Source organism: Lissotriton helveticus, chromosome 11 (genome assembly GCF_964261635.1).
Source record: "Lissotriton helveticus chromosome 11, aLisHel1.1, whole genome shotgun sequence".
NCBI lineage: Eukaryota > Metazoa > Chordata > Amphibia > Caudata > Salamandridae > Lissotriton > Lissotriton helveticus.
This window is the reverse complement of record NC_136072.1, coordinates 630,762,540-630,779,580: the sequence shown is the minus strand read 5'-3', so window position 1 is coordinate 630,779,580 and position 17,041 is coordinate 630,762,540. Positions and strand designations below refer to the sequence as shown.

The 17,041-nt window shown below is 47.1% G+C and overlaps 1 protein-coding gene across 2 annotated transcripts in view; it reads right to left on the bottom strand.

Annotated features, from left to right (window-relative positions):
- The window catches only part of SCLY (selenocysteine lyase), a 189,770-nt gene that overhangs the window by 48,228 nt on the left and 124,501 nt on the right, over positions 1-17,041 (bottom strand). The gene's annotated exons all lie outside the window — the stretch shown is intronic.

The following is a 17,041-nucleotide window of genomic DNA, read 5'->3' as shown; positions in this document are numbered from 1 at the left end:
CTGTAGAACTGCTGGGGCAACCAGGAACCACCCAAGGTAGTGACACAGGAGATCCACGGGGGACGCGTGCAGTGCATAAACACAGCCGCGAATCACCATTGACATTCTATGGAGAACAAAAAAGTTAAAATTTTAAAGATTAAGGGCACTTAGAGGTGAACTACGATGGAACCCTTTTAGACTAGGACACTTCGAGAGTCAAGACCCACGGGAGCACCGGAGTACTCGTGTTCCCTCACCCAGGGAAGCCGGGTGCATAGGTGTCTTTTGGTGCCGGGTTTCGTCGTCGATTCCAATGGAGAGCTGCGAAGAAATGCTGCAGGCGACCAGAGGAAAAGTGTCCGGGTGGATCGGAGATGTGAAGAACCTGAAAGCAGAGGGGACAGAGTCTGGGTCACTAGCCAGTGACCAGAATGGCGACAGGAAGATGCCAGCCGATGTCGGGTGCTTTCAAGTGAAGCAGGTGAAGCTTGACTCTTCAGCCACGAGGACCAGGAGGTGTCGTCGACGACCGGGAGCTGGATTCGAGCTGTCCCACGAAGGATGTCGAGTACTGCTGCGTCAGAATCCGGATTGGACCCAACAAGCCTTGGCAACAGCAACCCACGCAAGATGACAAGATAGGCTTCGGTTCAGACCAGCAAGGTCTGAGAGACTCCTCCTTTGCAAGGGAGTCAGAGCACGTCTGGAGCAACCAGGAAAGCTCAAGAAACAAAGAATTGGCCTTCGTGAGGGCTCACTAGCCAACGGACTAGGAACCTCAAAGGAGCCTCGAGCTGCAGTGAAGAAAGGGGACTCACGGGTCACTCTTGGGAGTGCTGACTTCTGTGCTTCGGTGCTCGGGGCAGGGGCTTCAAATACCCCAATGCACAACTTCAGGATACCTCGGGAAGTTGGTGCAGTTGCCAAAATGCAGGATGTCCAGGAGTTCCGGTCCCACGTCACTCATGTCAGCTACAGGTCTCAGCTCTGCTGGGAACTCTTGTCAGCTTCAGAGATGCCTGGAAGTTCGTGTCCTGTGTCACAGATTCTTCGGGATCCGGCGGGAGCCTCGAAAATGCAGACCGGTAAAGATGCTTCTGTGGTGCCTGTTTGAACAGGGAGGTCACTCCTTGACCTCAAGGGAGATTCTTCAGTCTTTCAGTCGAAATGAAATGTCAAAGGTCCAAGATTTCTTCTTCAGAGAACCGTCCAGGGTGATCTAAAGTCCTAGGGACTGGGTTCCTATACTTATACTAAGTTTAGGGGTTGGGCTAACTCTAAGGTCCCACCTATGGGTGGACCTGGGGAGGGGGTGGTTACACCCCTTCCCCTTTGTCCAGTTTCGCGCCAGAGCTGGGGCTGAGTGCCCCAGCAACCGGTTTGAACTGGGAAATGCATGGAGCACCTTGTGTGCCTCAGGCAGTGTCTGAAAAGCATTCACTGAATGCAACCCAGCCTGCCCCAATACACTAAAGCCTGTCTAGGGAGGTGCGAGCACCTCCCTGGACAGGAAACCTATTGTCCAGGCCTCCCCTGCTGGAGTTTCGTCCAGCAGCAGGAGGGCAGACTCGTGTCTGTGGCAGCAGCATCCATTTTGTGATGCTGGGGCTCTGTTTAACTTTAACCGGGTTTACCAGTATGTACATGTCTTCTCATTCTAGAAGGGTGGAATGCTACCCCCGCTGGCAGAACTGGCAGGGTGGAATGCTACCTCCGCTGGCAGAACTGGCAGAGGGGGTGGGGGGGTAGTATTCCAAAGTGTTAGACACCTTACAAGACATGGTTTGATCAAACCAAACCAAAGTTAGCATTAACCTCGAGGATTATAATGCACTTGAGAGTATATGGTATGGCTATATCATAGAACAGCTATAAGAAGATATTTCCGAAAGCTGCATAGGGACTTAGCTCATGCTAGGGCACCCTCTCAATCAAAACCAAGCACTCTGCCTTCAGGATTGTCAAGGCCTGCCATAGGAGTGACTTGTAGGGTTAATATGTGTCTATATGTAAAGGTAGATATAGGTATACTATATCTAAGTAAGGGTTTCTTACACCACCTTACCCAGGCTGCAAGTGCAGACTTGTGCTTTCAGTTTGGAAGGCTTACCAGGAGTGGCACAATACATGTTTCAGCCCCTGGTAGGACTCTGGGGTACCCATTCCTTGGGTACCTAGGGTACTATATACAGGAACTCACAAAGGTGACCCAGTAGCCAATCTGGTATGTACCTAAAGTACATGGTATCAATTTAGAGAGAGAACAGCTAGGCTGTGGTCCTGATTAGTAGGGCCACAGCCAGACTAAAGTCGAAAAACCAGTGAGACACAGAAAAAAGTGGGGGTAACCATAGGAAGCAGACCCTACTCTCCTACAAGCACTATAATAGCATTACTGAAAACTGGGAGGTTTGGTATCAAACTTCTCAGCACATTCAACCCACACTGATGCCAGTGTGGGATTTAATGAAAAATGCACTTAGAGGGTATCTTAGAGATGCCCCCTGAAAAATTACCTAACACTACTGTCCTGGCTGAGTGGCTGCTCGCCAGCTGCCACCACCAGACATGTGTCTGGATCCCTGGGTCGAAAGCCTGCTGCTCTCAGGGGTCTGAATAATGCACATCCTGGGACGCGGTGCCAAGCCTCCTCCCCAAGTATGGGCAGGGTCCACAAAGCGGAAGCTTCAAAGGATTGCCGCCTTTGTGAGCTACCCCAGCCATTTGCTGCTTCCAGCAACTGGCCCCCACCCGTTCTGACCCTCACTTTGGGAAGGACAATCAGCGGGAAATCAAAGTGAGCCAACCAGACATAGGCATATGCCCCCCTCCCACTGGAGGGTGGCATAATAGGGGGTGTACCGACACCAAGGAGGGGACCCATTTGTCCCAACCTTTACTTGCCTGTAACTCCCTTAAATCTAGTATTAAGAGGCAATCCTAAACCTTGACTCCTCAGACAAGAACCGGCCACAAGAAGAGAAGAAGAAGGACCGAAGAGTCCATGCTGAACTAAGAAGAGGAGGGCGCCCACTGACTTGGCCCCAGCCCTACCAGCCTGTCTGCACCTGAAACCTGCTCCAGCGAAATCCCTGTGTGTCCTGCAGCCAGCAGCCCACAAGAACCCAAAGGACCTGCCCTGCCTTCCAAAACCAGGACTTTGTCTCCTGTGAGCACCGGATTTGCTCACCAACAGTCTCAGGCCAAATTTGCGAGTCTACACCACTCTGCAACCAACACCCACGGCCCAAGTTCGAGTGGCCCAACACCATGAGGAGGTCTCCCCTATGATCCTGACCTGAGATCTGGTGATCTCAGACCTGCCTCGAATCTCCAATCGATGCCTGCAGCCCCTTTCTGGAGGGTCCCCCCGACCATGACCGGAGCTGGTAAGAAAACCCAACGCCTAAAGACACCCCTGCACCTGACATCCCACGGCCTTGGGTGGCCCAACCAATGGTGTCCCAGCATCCCAAGGTATCCCAACTTACCTCTCCAACCAGTGGTCACCTCCAGAAGATATTCGTCCCTGAACCTGCAGTGTTTGTTGCAACAGAAGAATCCCCATTGGCACCCAACACCAAAACAGTACCCTGCACCCAGCTGCCCCTGTGCCGCTGCGGGTGTACTTTGGGTGCTAACTCTAATCCCCCTTTGCCCTGAGCCTAACACCAGGAGCTTTGCTTCCACAACCTTGTAGCGTACTTGTGAGCAGCCACCAACCGGAGCTCCCCTGTCCTCCATTGGATAACATTGGGCCTCAGCACTCTGCACACGGCCACCCTAGTGCCGCTGAGGGTGCTTTGAGAGTGCATACTTGACCCTGGGGGAACCCTTGTTCTAACCCCAGAAAACCAATTCCCAAACCCAAGAACTTACCATGAAACAGATAGCCTCATTTCCTCCCATAGGACTGCATTGACTGCTTTCTTGTGAAAATTGTTTTAAGTGTGGAGTTGGTTTGGTATGAGAACTTGGATAGCTGCTAATATCTAAAAAATGCTTTACTTACCTTTTCTCTAGGAAATATCCCAGTGTGATATCTCGGCATATCTCACTGAGTAGAAAAAGTAATCCATTTGGTAATATGAAAAGTAATCAAAAGTATTTTAACAGTAATTTCCACTGTATTGAAAGTATTTACAAACCTGCAACAAAGTAATTCCTTGTATTGTTCAACCTGCCTTGAAAAGAACCATTTACATTTACCTGTACCAGGCTTGCTCAGATCCAAGAAAATAAATATAACTAAATAATATTTTTATACAAACAAATTGGTCTGAGTTCAGCCAGTGTGTGACATAATTTGCTGCCTGAGTGTGTACAACAAATGCTAAACACTACCCTCTGATAAAGCCTTACTGCTCGCCCACACTACCACAAATAGAGAGTAAGGTGCCATCTACTTTTACCTCTGCTTACCTTTGGAGTTCCACTGGAATCTGTGCACACTATACCTCATTTTGGTATAGTATATACAGAGCAAGCTTCCTAAAGCGGGCTTCTCCAGTGCTGAGGCTAGAGAGTCCGAGCAGTACAAGTTGGTGAGCCACTAGTTATGTGAGTGCAAAGAGACAAAGCTATATTATAAGCTAAAGGAGGTGCCAAGGAAACCACCAATACAATGAGTCAATGACACTGCTCAGTGGACGGAGAGAGGAACAAAAGGATATAATGTCGTTAGTGAACGATCAGCTGTAAGGGCATGCATAGATAGTAAGTGATACAGCCATAGGGTGGCCCGGTTTGAGGTGAGTGAAGCACAGCCAGTGGAAGTGAAAGGCCACCCAGAGCGCCGGACTGCCCAGAACACAGCTACCAGAAGTGGATGGTAACGAGGCATTCCCGATTGCCTGTAGCCAAATGAAAGAAGAAACACACAAAAGGTGATAAGAGGCTGCTTTCAATAAGTCTGACCACTGGCAATAGCTTAGGGTAGCACTCTAACCCATCATCCTTTTGCTCACCATGCCACCTCTGTTTGGGCCCAGCCTTATGCATATTAGTCTTGACCCTGCTCCTCACGGGAACAGTCCATCCCAAACGGACAAGCCAGCTCCTCCCTGAAGCGGAAAACAAGCAATCTAGGACCGGATTTGCCCTACTTATAGGCTCATCAGCAAGGTACAGCTTGGTTCCAGTGACACAGTGTGTATAGGACCCATATTTGGGCATACCCATGCTACATAGTGTGGTACATGAAACAAACATAACGTGATGGCGAGTGGCTCAGATGAATTCATTCAAGGAGTCCATACATAATTGTTTTGCATACGTACTATGCCAAATGAAAAAGGGCATATGCTTGCGGGTAAATGTTGAAGCATGGCCACCAGAAGTGAAGGCTTACAAGGTGTGCCAGTATGACTGAGGCACGGCTGCTGGAAGTGGACAGCCGCATGGCAAGCCTGATAGACTGAAAGTAACAAAGCATCTCGGGTGTACAATTGTGACCGTTCAAGCACAGCCACCAGAAGTGAAGGGGCACCTGGTGTGCCTGACTGAATGAAGCACGGCTACCATTAGTGGATGGCTACCCTCATGCCTAGGTAACAGAAGGCGTATGAATTAGTTAGTGTGTATACTATGAACAGTCTTTTGGATTGTTGTGAATGATTAAGCACGGCTACCGTACGGTCACAATTTCATGGCCGCCTGGCACGCCTGCTTGGAGGCATTAGATAGTACTGTTCCAGTGGTCAGCTGGTACAGAAAGGAGTGCCCAGCAAGGAATGTTCCAGGATGGAAATATTACAGAGTTGTCCTCTATTTAGATGCAAATTGAAAGATTCACTTGTAAGTGAAACCAGCTAATGAACCGCAGCCTTTGCTCTTCTAAACAAACAAGGGTGGTCTCCTTTATTGGGAAGCGGGGTCCTCAGCCTCAGGGGCACCACTGCTATGCCTCTGGCTATTACCCAGAGGGGAGATCAAAGGGCAGGGTACTAGCATGGGTCCACTGGGGGTAGGTGGGACCACCTCACACTTTACAGGAATGGGCCAGGATGCCTCAAGATAAGATGAACTGGTGTCAGCCAGGAGGACGAGTTCCCCTTGTCATAGAAAAGATTCACACCTTTCCGCACCAGAACTGGCCACTTCATAAGCCGTTTGCTGCAACCTTGGCAGGATGAAGAGGGATGGCAAAGCCTGCACTGCCATTACTGGAACTCACTTTTGGATCCCAGAGAGTTGACATGAATGACACTCGCCCACCACAGCAGCACGGACAGACAGGTCAACAATATATGAACACATATAACATTATGTCATCAACTAATCTGCTTTTCACGTTGCAGCTGCTGCTACCGGCGAAACTGACCAGCGATCCACTGTGGCTGCAAGCTCTGTCATCAGCCTGGGAGAAAGGCTGCGCCAAGGAACCCCAGCCATACAATGAGTTACTATGACATGGCTAAGGGGACTGTTGAAGCACGACACCAGAAGTGAAGGCTCACACGGTGCGCCTTTATGCCTGATGCATGGCTACTGGAAGTGGAAGTCTAATAAACTGAAAGTAACGCAGCTTGCCTGGTGTACAATTGTGACCGTTGAAGTGCAGGCACCAGAAGTGAAGGTGAACTTGGTGTGCCTGACTGAATGAAGTACGGCTACTGTTAGTGGACGGCCACACTTCATGCCTGAGTAACTGAAGGCGTATGAATTAGTTGGTGTGCAGACTTATGATCAGTCTGTTGGTTTGTTGTGAATGATTAAGCACGTCTACCGTACTATCACAATTTCACAGCCAACTGGCACTCCTGCCTGGAGGAAGCAATTACGTGACATCAGTAGAGTGGTCAGCTGGTAGAGAAAGGAGTGACCGGCAAAGAACGTTCATGAGATGGAAATATTACAAAGCTGTCTTCTATCTGACTGCAAAATAAAGCAAATTGAAAGGCTCCCTTGAAAGTGAAAGCAGGGAACAAACTGTGCCTTTCATATAAACAAGTGTGGTCTACATATTTGGGAAGCAGTGGGCCTCAGCCTCAGGGGTACCAGTACTATGAGCTACAGTCATTGCCTAGAAACAGCAGAAGCCACTTGGATCTCCACTGCACTTATCTACAAATCTTCACCTGACCCAAAGAAGGTCAAATGCTGGCACACTAAGCTTGCATTAGATCTTGAAAGGGTTCTACCAGAATTGAGCATGGATTATCTGCCCTCAAGCAGTCTTGTTTTCTTCTGCTTCTCTCCAAGCTCATGCTGATGCAATTTTCTACCAGCCTGCTGGTAGCAATTCCTAATGATAGGAAAATGTACTTGCCATAGCATTGCAATGGACTGCGAATCTCCACATTTCCAGAATATTGGCTGTTTCTATACATTTATTACCGCTTAAAACGCCGTTCGGCCTGAGCAATCTGTCAAAGTGCAATTTTTTAAGAGCATCTACAAGTCTGATTGAGAATGACCAGGACTGTTAGGCATTTTGAAGAATTCTTCGTGACGTTTGTCCATTATATGTCTGCAAACTCAAGAAATCCGACTCCACAGTTTAGTGGGCAGAAACCCAACACAACAATGGACACTGGAACACAATTGTGTAGCACATAAAAACAATCCAATTCATGTGCCACATATTTGTATTCAGCCCACTGTAAATACTACTGAATCTACAGTTAGGGACACGTTCCTAAAAATGTTACTTTGTGCCTGCTCATGCCTCTGTCATTCATGACTTATTTATGGTTCATGATTTGCTGTTTCTTAGTAAAACATGGCTATCCCCGTCTTGTGACGTGGGGAGGTCCAGCAGCAAAAGAGAGACACTAGGTGTTTCCAATAGTGGTCGATGGGAAGCTGTCTTGCAGATATGGTACAAATTTTGGCGTATCGGGGTATTGGTTATTTTTCCCCTTTCGCACCAATCTGGCATTCACAGGGGACTCCTGTCTGTTTGGGCGATAGCTTAGCAATCCCGATTAGAAGAGCGGGTTTGGAGAGGTGGTTGGATCAGTTGGATTCAGATGGGGTTCTCCCTTGGGAGATACTGTTACATAAGATTGGTTCTGCATTTTCAAGGTTTAAGTACCTTCAGCTAAGGTCATGGTTTGAGGTGGAGGCTCAAGAAACATGAGGGAACTCGGAGCTTGAGCAGCTATTTCAAAATGCCTGTCCGAGGAAAAAAGAGGTATCATTCTGGTACACAAGCCTATTAGATGCAGTAGAGCATGAGGTCCCCCCACAGTCAGCAGTATGGAGCTCCACCCCACTTGTTCAAGATATTGAAAACCTTTTTGAATTATCCATCAAGTTAATGTATAAATACATTAAGCGCGCCAACTTAAAGAAAAATCTTTTTTTTGTACTAAAAAGGCTCTATTATACCCCGGCTAAAATCACCAAATTTGTACCTCCCACTGTTTCAGTTCCAGCTTGTCCGAGGTGTTCTATTGATAAGGTGGATGATATCCATGTTTTTTGAATGCGCAGAATTAGTCGGATTCTGGAAAGAGGTGGGGGACACCTTAGCAGACATTCTTCAAGCACGTATAGGGGTGGTTCTTTGCCTGGTGTTTTTTGGCCTAAATAACTATGGTACCAGGTCACTTTCACAGCCCCTAGATGGGCCTGCTTCTCTATTTTGAAGCTTGAAAAATCTGGGGGCCCAAACTTATATAAAAATCCAGCCTGCCCATTGCCACCCTCTGCTAATACAAGTTCCCCTAAAAGTCTGCCCCAAGAAGTTTTCACAGGAATGGAGAGAAGCATCCTTATGCCCTTGAATTGGAAAGCCATTAAGTATACATTTATATCTGGGAGTGCCAGGCCACCTTTCAGCAGCTTCCTTCTTAGTTTCTTCCAGGATAGCCTGGCACTTTTCTGCCCCCAAATAAAGCTGCCTATCTTCCCCTGTCTCTTATTAATGCTATCCAGCAGGAAAGTATGAGGGATCGCACTAAAAAGGAAGGTCAGTTTAGGTAATACCGACAACTTCACCAGGTTGACCCTCCCATAGATCGATAAAGGGAGGTTTTTCCAACTGGCAAAGAGAAAGTCTATTTCTTTTTCGATTTTTTTCCAATTGATCAAAGGTATTTTATTTAAATCCTTTACTCTTTTAATTCCTAAATACCTGAACTCTTTGCTTATGGGGCCATGACTATACAGCGTGTTCCAACACATAATCTCGGTTTTATCTGAGTTGGCCAAATACCCTGAAATCGCGCCAAACTCCAACAACAGATTTTCTAAATGCGGAATAAAGATATCAGGATTTGCAGTGTAGATTATAACATCATCTGGATACAAAGCGATTTTACATTGGTAGTTTCCTGACTTAAAAGGGCTTATGATATTATCCTGCCTGATCGCCTGCGCAAGGGGCTCAATATAAATATTGAACAAGAGGGGAGACAGGGAACACCCCTGTCTTGTCCCTCTCTGGATTTCAAAGCTAGGGGTCAGAGAGCCGTTTAGTAAGATCTTTGCCGATGCTCCATGGTAACAGTTCTTTAAAGTCTGGACAAAAGTCAGACCCATACCCATGCCCTCCAACACCGCCCATAGATATTTCCAACAGACCCGGTCGAAGGCCTTAGCGGCATCTAGTGCCAATACTGCCAAGGGGTCCCCCCTATTTTCAGCTAGATCGATGTTACCAATTAACAGTTGGATTTGCTCCTGAATGACTCTCCCGGGCATAAAGCCCTTCTGGTCGGTGTTAATCAGGCTTGGTACTAGTTTACACAATCTCCCTGCCAAAATGCCCATAAAGATCTTATAATCAGCGTTCAGCAAGGAGATTAGGCGGTAAGAGTCAGGCAACAGGGGATCCTTCCCAGGCTTCAGTATCAGCATTATCGTGGCCTCCTTCCGTGAGCTAGGGATCCTCCCTGCAGGGTTATATACCATATTAAATAAAGTGTGGAGTACAGGCAAAAGTTCATCCAGCAAGACTTTATAGATTTGACTTGGAAGGGCATCAAGGCCCGCAGCCTTCTTAGTTTTTGCCTTCTTTATTTGCTCCTTAATCTCCTCCATAGAAATAGGTGAATATAAGTGATCTCTAGTTGTATCTGTAAGAACAGGAATAGTTTTATCCATCAGCCACGATCTTATTGCATCTTGTGGGGGATCAATATCCTCCTTGTAAAGATTAGCGAGACGCGACAAAAGGCAATTCTGCATAACTGCAGGCTCACTGGATTTAGTTCCCGCATTATCGATTATAAGTTGACTAATGGTGTTTTTTGCCCTATCTATTCTTGCCTTCCATGCCAATAAGGCCCCTGCTCTCTCCCCATATTCGAAGGATTCCATATTGCGAGCCTTACATTTCTGATCCAGATAGGACCGTAGATCTCGTCTTGCCTCCTCAAGTTTTTCCTCTATATGTACCAATCCTCTATAACTGTCCTGGGCAATATGACTTCTTTCTTCTTCAAAAGAAGAGATTCTTCCCTCCAGAGTCTTAAATTCAAAAACATTGTTCTTATTCCTCGAACTTATTAGACTACATAGGAACCCTCTTAAATTTGCCTTATAGGCATCCCAGACAACGTCTTCTGAAGTAGAACTAAGATTAAAAAAGAAAAACTCCAGAGAGGACTTTTTAATTGCCTGAATAATTCCAGGGACCAATAGCATTGTCCTATTTACAGTCCATCTAACTTGTTGAGGCGTTATCTTTGTGGAATATAAAAAAACTAGGGGTGCATGGTCAGATAGATGACTTGGTGCTACAGATATACTGATGACATTCTCTATATTCTCTCTATTTATCAGAGCCTAATCAATTCTGGAAGAGTGATGGTTCTTTTTAGAATAAAATGTAAATCCATCCGCATCCCCCATCTTTGCTCTCCATAAATCAACTAAGTTGATGTTAGATAGTAAATTCTTCATAACCCTGCGAGATCTCGGGGTCCCATTAACGCGGCTAACATTGGAACTATCCTTCACTGGGTTGAGCCGAACATTTAAATCCCCACCTATGATAATTGGGGGATTTACCATAATTAACCTATCCTGCAGTTTGACTATCAATCAATCAGAAAGGATGAGTCATCCGTATTGGGACGATAGTAAGAAGAACAGATCAACTTCTCTCCCTCAAAGTCTAACAGCGCAATAATCCATCTGCCTGTTTGATCTGTCTGGACCGAACTTATTGTACACGTGATTCCCTTTTTTACCAAGATAGCAACTCCTCAAATATTCATTACTTGCTGAGAGTAGCAAAAACATTGAAGCCAAGGAACATGGCGGCCGCTGCGTGAACGGCCGCGGACGCTCCTCTCCATGGCTCCTGATGACGGTGGGGATATGAAACTCGGATGACCCTGCATCGACGACCCTGGACCCTGAACTCCTCATACTATGAGTATCTAACTTACAGCACGATGTGATTTGATTTGTACTTGCTGTTATTGTTTCTGCAGTCAGCTCAGTGTAGCTTCTCAGCGTCTTAACGTCTACGCGTCCGGTATGCAGGAGGTGCCTGCAGTGAACTTGGCAGTCGCAAGCACGGGTGACGCTCTAGTTTTTTTAGCGCCAGCGAGCTACACCGGCAGAGTCCAGGTGCAAGTGCAAGGTTGCTGGAAGCCTGTTATGTCCCTGAGGTTTCCGATCAGAAGGCCAGCAAACTAGCCCTTGGAGTCAGCCTGGGTTCAAGAGATTCAGGTCCAGTCCTTCTCAGCCAGGCAAGGGAGCAACGGGCAGCAGGTCAGCAGTCTGGTAGAGTTGCAGTCCTTCAGCTGCTCAGCAGTCTTTCCTGGCAGGGTATTCACAGGTCCAGAAGTGTACTAAAGTGGTGGTGTCAGTATTGTACAGTTGTGCCAGTGGAGGATAAGCTTCCAGAGGTTTCCCTTTGAAGTCCCCAAGCATTGTACCTTCCCTGTACTGGCTCCAGACTAATACAGTGTTTATGCCGCCATTTGTGTGGAGGAAGGACACAGCTTATTCAGGGGTAAGTGGGACTAAGCCAGAGATAGCTCATCCACTCACACCTAAGCTCCCTATTGTAGGTGGCTGTCTAAGAGGAATACACAAAGACCAACTGTCAGCTATAACCAGTCATGTGACCAGTGGCAGGCTACAGGTACTAAAGGGCTAAGGCTGAAAAATGCTATCTCTGTAAAAGTGCCATTATCAGAATTGCAATTTAAAAATCCAACTACACCATAAGTTAGGATTTTAAATTGTGATTCCAAGGACACCAAACATGAACTGGTCATCTTGTCCCATTTGGAAATTACACATATAAATGTAATAAGACAACTCCCATGTAAGGCTATGGGAGAGAGAGGTCTTGCAGTAGTGAAAAAGGAATTTAAGAGTCTTACACTACCCGGACATGTAAATATCCTACTTTTTAAATACATTGCACCCTGCCCTCTGAGCTAAAACAGGGCCTACCCTAGAAGTGACATATATGTATTAAAAAGGAAGGTTTGGGTCTGGTAAAAGGTTTATTTTGCCAGGTTGACAATGCAGTTTAAAACTGCACACATAGGCTCTGCAGTGGCGGGCATGAGACGTGTTTGATGGGCTACTTAAGAAGGTGGCTCAATCAGTGCAGCAGGCCCACTAGTAGCATTTGATTTACAGGCCTGGGGTGCATGTAGTACCACTTTAGTAGGGACTTATAAGTAAATTAAATATGCCAATTGGGGATAAGCCAATATTACCATGTTTCAAGGAGTGAGCACATGCACTTTAGCACTGGTTAGCAGTCCTAAAGTGTGCAGAGTCTAAATGCCAGCAAAAACAGTAACAGAAAAACTGGAGGAGGAAGTCAAAAAGTTGGGGGGGGGGTGGGGGAGACCACCATACGGCTGACAGATCTAACAAACTCATTCTAAAATATATTCTCCTTGTATACACGAGACCCTGGAATACAGCATACATAGTTAAAAGGCCCAAAAGAGAGGTAAGGTTCTCCTGGCCATCTTCTTTTGAAACACACAGTACTAGAAGAGAACGTCAACCCCAAATTTAGCTTTCCAAACATGGTACTACTGTCATTACATTACCACTGTGCCCGCCTGTCCTAAAACCCTGTCTATACTATTCAGCAATGTAGTAAACGTTGTGTTCCATCACCTTCATATCCCTTTCATGATGCCTGCATAAATATGATTCAATATCTTTATTCGGCAAATTAATCACCATAAAAGAATACATATGCAATATACATTTCCAATTCTCCAGAAAAATTATTAAAATACGAATAAAATACAAATAAAAGAAGAAGAAGTACACCACAGTCACAAGTTTGCTACCAGCGGATACAGCATCAGACCGTAGGTCCTCCCGAATGCAATTTCAGTAAACGGGTGCGCGTCATCCACGCACTACCCAAGAATTTTGCCACCCCGCAAATCATGATGGAAGATGAAGAGTCCGTAGAAAGTACACGTAGTGCCTGGCTATGGCACCTCAACCCCAGTTCCCTGCAAACAGGTTTCAACCACAGTTTCCGCGCCCCTTTGTAAGCTGGGCAGGCAAAAAATAGATGGGCCACAGACTCCTTTGGTGCTACACAACCAGGGCATGAACGCAGGGGGGCACCAGAGTTTGACCACCTCACCGTGAAATCATGCACCGGAAGCGTCCCATATCGCAGTTTTAAATATAGCGCTCGATCTAAAGGTTTGGTTATCAGGTCAAGGAAGGGCTCCAATTTTCTCACACATTTAAATAACAAAAATTGGTCCGTGAGTGAGCCCCCATCCGTAACCCTCAGCGCATTACTCTGTACCCAGTCCCAATATAGCTTTTTGATCACTTCCTTGGGTGGCGGCGATTGTGACTCCCATGCATCTCTTAGCCCCAGGTTAAGAGCCAGGTCTTTCAATTTATTCAACCATCCTATTTTTTTACCCGTATCCAGTAGAAGAAGATCGTCCAACCCTTCAGCATATTTTGCAAGCTCCTCAGTTCTTCTTAAACGAGTCCAAAAGAGCAGCGGGCGTAACCTTACCAAGTCCTTTAGTGCTCTTCTGCCCAGATCTAGTCTCAGGGGGATCAGTGGGGTGGAAGTGGGAAGAGCCACCACCTTCCTTAGAAAATTGTTTTCCGCTGTCGATAGCTCTGAAACATTTTCAAACCCCCAGAGTTCGGAGCCATATAGTGCCGCAGGGAGAATCTGACCCTCATAGATGGCCATAGCCGGAGAGACAGGTTTGCTACATGATTCACGGAGCTCCCTCAAAGTCACCCCAGATACTCTTTGGTGACTGAGTAGCATTTTTGCCAAATGGTCCTTCCAGGTCATGCGACTGTTTATCCGAACACCAAGGTAGTCAAAAGACTCGACCAACTCCAGAGGGACACCATTAAGCAAGAAGTTATTTTTGAATCTTTTAGAGGGGGAGAGTGCCATCAATTTAGTTTTCGAGGTATTGATGGTTAAGCCTCGGATGGTACAGAAGGAGCTAAACCGGTTCAAGAGTTTTTGCAAACCCACTGGGGATTTGGACATTAATAAGGTGTCGTCGGCGAAGAGTAAGGTGGGGATTCTTTCCCCCGCCAGGGATGGGGCATCCGCCTCCTCCCCCTTCAGATGGTCCACCACTCCATTCACGAATAGGGAGAAAAGGGTCGGAGCCATAACACAGCCCTGGCGTACTCCTCTCCTCACAGGGACCCTATCTGTTAACTGTCCCTGGGATCCCCATCTGACCCTCGCGTAATTCCCCTCGTGGAGCTTTACGATTAGGTTCAGGAGTCCACTGGGAAATCCCATCTCACCTAGGATTTCCCATAATTTTGCACGGGGGACCAGGTCGAAAGCCGTTTTGAGATCTATGAAGGCCATATATAAACTGCCTTTCTTGATGGTAACTGCCTTCCAATAGATAACAAAAAAGCGAAAGACCTGGTCCATCGTGCCTACCTTTCTTCTAAAACCCGCTTGTAGGTGGGAAAGGATACTGGCCTCCTCCATCCAATCTCCTACTCTTGAAATGATGACCCTGCCAACCACTTTCTGAATTATATCTATCAGACTGATAGGTCTGTAGTTCGCAGGGTCATCTCTTGCCCCCTTCTTGAACACGGTTACTACCTTTGCCCCCTTCCAAGAATCTGGCACCTGGTGACCCCTGGTAATCAAATTCATTATTAGAGCTATTAATTTGGCCCAAGCTTGTGGCTCCGCTAACAACAGGTCTCCAGGAATCCCATCCTGCCCGGCTGCTTTCTTGGGGGTCAGATGTCTGATCGCCATCACTACCTCTGTGGTCGTAAATGGGAGGTCGTCCACCCCTAGGGAATCCCCGTCACCCAAACTATCTGCCCCAGGGCTGGCTGTTTCCTCAATGCCTCCATATAGGGATGAGAAATGGTCAAACCATTGCTGACTAGTTATGTGTACAGCCAATGGTTGCGATTTCCTCTGCCTAGTTCTATTGATCAGATCCCAAAAAAGGTTCGGGTTCCTACTACTCACAGCATTGGATAGGTCCTGCCAATGCTGTTCCTCCCCCTCACGTTTGGCCAGTGATAATACTTTTAGGTAATCCTTCCTGGCCGCTCTAACCAGCAAAGGATCCCCAGAAATCAGGGCTTTTGTCAAATTTTTTCTTTTGCCCTTACACTGATCTGTATACCAAGGTTTGTTAAAAGTGGGGGGTGTAACAGTAGCCCTATTGCTTTTCCCTTTCGAGGTAAAAAATTGACCAACCTGATCTATTGTGGGTTTATAAACTGAGTCAAGGGAGGGGTATGGAAGCCTGCTAATCTGGTTTTCACCGACCCAGACCTCCAAATCAGAAGACAAGCCCTCTACCAAAGATTTAATGGCCCCTAAATCATCCTCCTTAAGTTTAGCCTTATCCCATTTCAGTCTGCGATTGTTGTTATATGGGATAACCTCTTTAGATGTTTTTAAGGTGACATTCGCCCTCCTATCTTTACGGGTACCCCAATTAAACTTGCAACACAGGGAATTGTGGTCGCTATCCTGACTTGGGAGGACCTCCATGTCAATAAGGTCTGCCCAAAAACTAACATCCATTAGGATGTAGTCAATTCGGGACGGCCCAGTAAGTCTATTGAAGGTCAGTGCCCCTGCCTGATCGGATATAGTCCTGCCGTTGAGGGCTCTTAACTTGTGGTCCCTAGTCAGTGCATTGATTTGGATTGCCCTAGTATTTCCTAATGGGGGGCAGGGATAAGGTTGGGATGGACCATTTTGCATCCTCCTCTTCAATACCCAAGGGGTCGTCTCCGAGGAGGGGTTCAAACGTACAGTTAAAATCACCCCCCACGATGATTTTTGCTGATGACGGGCAGTTAGCTAAGGCGGAGTCCAGAGCTGTTAAAATCAAGGAAGCAGAGTCCCCAGGGGCCCCTCTAGCGTAAACATTGAAAAGGTCGAGCCTACTACCCTCCAACTTTCCTCTACAGGAGAGGTGGAGTATATCATTACACTCCAGGGTATGGCGTGTGGCCACCCAATCCAGTTCTATTTTAATCCAGACCATGAGGCCCCCGCTGGTCTACCCTTTCCCTTGCTTACTGCTGGCAAAAAGTGGGTGGTATACCCCGATTTGTATAACGGTGATAGGCTCCAAGTTTCCTGAAACAGGCAAACATCAAACCTCTCAATGAACGTGTGCCACTCTGGAATTTCTAACTTCCTTTTTAGCCCCGCGATGTTCCAAGAAAGGAGGTTTATTACCCGCCGTCCTTTGGGCACTATGGTGTATCCCTCCCCGTTCACACCCTCATTATCCACCGTGGTCATGCAGCTCCCCCCCTCCTGTGCCAAGGGGATAGGGGTTGCAGGACAACCAACCATGCTAGTCAGAGGCCTAGCTGACATAGAAGCCTCAGTAATGTTGTTGGTAATAACAGTTTGAGCTGAAAGTGGACTAACTTCCCCTGTATCTATATTACCACAGAGTCGTCGTGGGGCCTCCTCCCCAGGGAGTTCACTTATCTCCCCCCCGGGCACTGAACTTCAATCGCAGTCTTCCAGCCCAGAGAGCTGAGAAAACCGATTGTAAGTGTCCAGCGGGGTGAAAGGTCTCAGATGATTCATCCGGGAGTCGTGGTTGATCGTGTGTCTATAAGGGACCGTAGACCAGGGAAGGTGCTGGTC